The following is a 3,737-nucleotide window of genomic DNA, read 5'->3' as shown; positions in this document are numbered from 1 at the left end:
TCCACATTTGGGGAGGGAAAGCTATTCATTTCTTTGGAAAAAGCCTCACACTGCTTTTTTTAGTGGTGAGAAACATCTCACTGCTATATGGATGGGTTACTTGGACTATTGCGTACATGGGCTCAAAGCATGAAGCCTCTAATGGGCTTGGGCCATTCATGCAAGTACCCACGGATCTCCATCGACTCCACTCCTCCTGCGGCTGAGTTCATGACGGCAGTGAGATGAGTGGGTTTTTTTTGCGGGGAAAATACTTGTATTACTCAAACAGTAGGATTACAGTCAAATTCACAAAGTTTTATGACCTCATTAGGTCCTGAACCTAACCAAAAAGTTGTGCTGCTCTGAACCCTACCAAAACTTGCCATAGAGTGGCTTACATTGTTTTGAGTGCGACGTATATGAGTAAAACTAGTATTCCATTCAAGCAGTTTCCTTTGGATCTCCTGGATCAAGAAAGAGTTTCTTTACCTATCAATTTCCATGCTTCTCAACAAGTTGACGGCCTCAAGACAGTCCGATTCTCCAATTATGTGCAGATTACTCCACTGCAGAGCTAAAGATACACCTTTAGAGATTACTGACAATTCTGACTTAAGAGCATTATCACACGTGATCAGATGTCGACATGCAGTAAATATGATCGCACCGCTTGAGCCTCTAAGCAACACCGGTTGATGCCGAACCATCAGAGGGCAGATATGATCCATCTGTATCAACGAAAAAAATAGCATGCTATTTTGCCACTGTAGCGCCGCTATAGCGTATTTGAAGAGGAAACGCCACGTTTTAGCAAATTTGGCCGCTACGACACTACTCACGTTATTCCATTGTCTAGTAGTGTGAATTCTAATGTCCATTATATGTTCATGGTTCCAATAGTGCAACGGTGCATCATTATTGGTCTAGATTCAACAAAGGTGAAGTCTTTCTAGCTCTGTCCTGTAAGATTGTAATCTGGTGCTACCAGTAATTGTGAAGTTGACCTCTTAAGTTGAGCAATTTTTGTTGTAAATTACTCTACTTCATGTAGGTGTGTGATGATCAGAGGAGGAATTGTGATGTACGTATGACATATTTCCGTTAGCTTTTTGTGTTGTATTTTTTCCTTTTTTTTCTTTTTTGATGGGGAGGGGCAGCGGGCTTACTAAGCGACAAGAGATGTCCATTGAGGACATAGGTGAGAGAGATGTAAAGACAGGCAAGATAGCACACTAGGGGTTGGGACATGCGGCTGCGGCCGGGAACTCAAAGGATTCTACGTATTTTCCACAAGCATGATCACTACCAATTCTTTAAAAAGAACTCACATTGATACTTGAGAATGACTTCAATTCTTTCTAAAAACGCACATTGATACTTGAGTATGACATGGCGCTAATATTATGAGGCATACAAGATAAAGCAAGCCACACATAAAAAAATAAAACACATAATTCATTATTCCATTTTCAAATAGTACACTCATTGAAATATTTGTAGATTCATTACACTAATACATATAGGAGTAAACAATATAATTCAGGCATGCCCACATAGGCTACATAGCATTATTAATGCATGGCGATCGATATCACACTCGCTCACTTTATTCACTCGATTCTAGCCTTTAATAATAAAGGCATAAAAGATAAAGCCAGCCATGAATGGCAGGCTAGCTAGCCAATGTATGGTGCATGAGGAACAACCATCCATGTATTAGGCACCGGGCCGAAGTGGTTGTAAATGATAACGCGTATTTGGTCTTGTGGCGGTGGGGATGGAGGCTTGCTTGGAGGGAGTACTCGGGCAATTCTGATATCAGGCCTCTCTTGAGAGATGATTTGAACTGCTGCATTCAGTTCAGTACCAATCAGATTCGGCCATGATTCAGGCACCGGACTAGGCATGTCTACCCTTATCACGCACTAACCCAAGCCTTCCTCCCTTTCGAAACTGTTAATTAATGACAAACATCAATAATTGAGAAATACATAGATAATCAAGAGAAACGTGCATGGTGCTTCATTTTTATAATAATAGTATGCCATAATAATCTTTGTTATTAACTGATAAAGGGATGGGAAACATGCTCTAAGCCTGGAAGATGTCATAATCGAAAGTATTATCTGCTAACCAAACAAGTAATGAGTCTACCGAAATATTTAATGGAAAATGTATGCGATAAAAAAAATACATGCCAACATTTAGGGAAGAAGAGGCTGCTATACTTAACAGAACCTTAGCTTTTCTCGTGGCGATGATCTTGTGTTCAAGGTATGTGTGTGTATAAATACAAATGTATGAGTGTAGTCCCATTTGCGTAGCTTACACCATGACGATTATAACAATGCATGCATTTTGTTCATAGTTAATTGATAAGAAGCATCAGCATATGCACTCTTTGTCCAAATTAAGGATGTCGATGATAAGAATGCATTCATTTGTCTTCATTAATTAAGAAACATCAGCACATCCACTATTGTCGAGGTTAACGATGTTGATGGCAAGGATCCATGCATTTTACTTGATTGATTAAGAAACATCAGCATATCCCACTTCCGTTGAGAGTAACGATGCCGGTGACACAATAATGCATGCATAAGCGTGTAAGTTGAAACAGCGTGTACGTATTTGATCATAGATGTACGTATGCAGAGCCTCTCCACATAGAAACTTGTGTGTTTAAAGTGCATCTTATTGCAACATACTTTTGCTTAATTTATTTTTCTCAACACAGATTATTGTTCCACTGATACAAAAAAGTCATCACTACAAGTTGCTTTGGATCTGCGACTTACATAGAGGTATCACTTTCGATTCATAGGAAATAATGCATCGTTGTGCGTTTTTAGAAAGAATTGAAGTCATACTCAAGTATCAATGTCAGTTCTTTTTAAAGAATCGGTAGTGATCATGCTTGTGGAAAATACGTAGAATCCTTTGACGTCCTGACCGCAGCCGCATGTCCCAACCCCTACTGTGCTATCTTGCATGTCTCTACATCGTCTCTCTCACTTATGTCCTCAATGGATATTTCTCGTTGCTTAGTAAGCCCGCTGCCCCTCCCATCAAGAAAAATACACCACGAAAAGCTAAAGGAAATATGTCATATGTACATCACAATTCCTCCTCTTATCATCACCCACCTACATGCAGTAGAGTAATTTACAACAACAATTGTTCAGCTTAAGAGGTCAACTTCACAGTTACTGGTAGCACCAGATTACAATCTTACAGGACAAAGCTAGAAAGATTGCACCTTTGGTGAATCTAGACCAATAATGATGCACCATTGCACTATTGGAACCATCGAGAACATATAATGGACATTTGAAGAGGAAACAGTATGTTTTAGCAAATTCGGCCGCTACGGCGCTAATCACATTATTAGCGTGCTACACGGCGCTATAACTTCACCTAACCATCATCATGTGGTTTATATTTTAAGTCCATGAACGAAGGAGCAGAATGTGGCACGCAGAGTCCAGGTGCTTCGCCCTCATCCAGAACGCCCTTTCCTTTCACTACATCATATTCATGGTTTTGAGAGATGTTAAGAATCGAGGAAACATAGCTGCAAAGGAACCTTCTGGATACATCAAAAGGTGGTGCAGCCTTCCCATGAACAATCTCATTATGTACACACCATATTCTCCAAAACAGCATCAGTATCTTGAGCCTCATGGTCTTTGTCATGTCACACAACAGATGGAAAATCCATTCCGGTCTTGTGTTCAGCAAGCGTGAAACATCCG

Source organism: Triticum aestivum, chromosome 6A (genome assembly GCF_018294505.1).
Source record: "Triticum aestivum cultivar Chinese Spring chromosome 6A, IWGSC CS RefSeq v2.1, whole genome shotgun sequence".
NCBI classification, from domain to species: Eukaryota; Viridiplantae; Streptophyta; class Magnoliopsida; order Poales; family Poaceae; genus Triticum; species Triticum aestivum.
Note: the sequence above shows the minus strand (reverse complement) of the source record.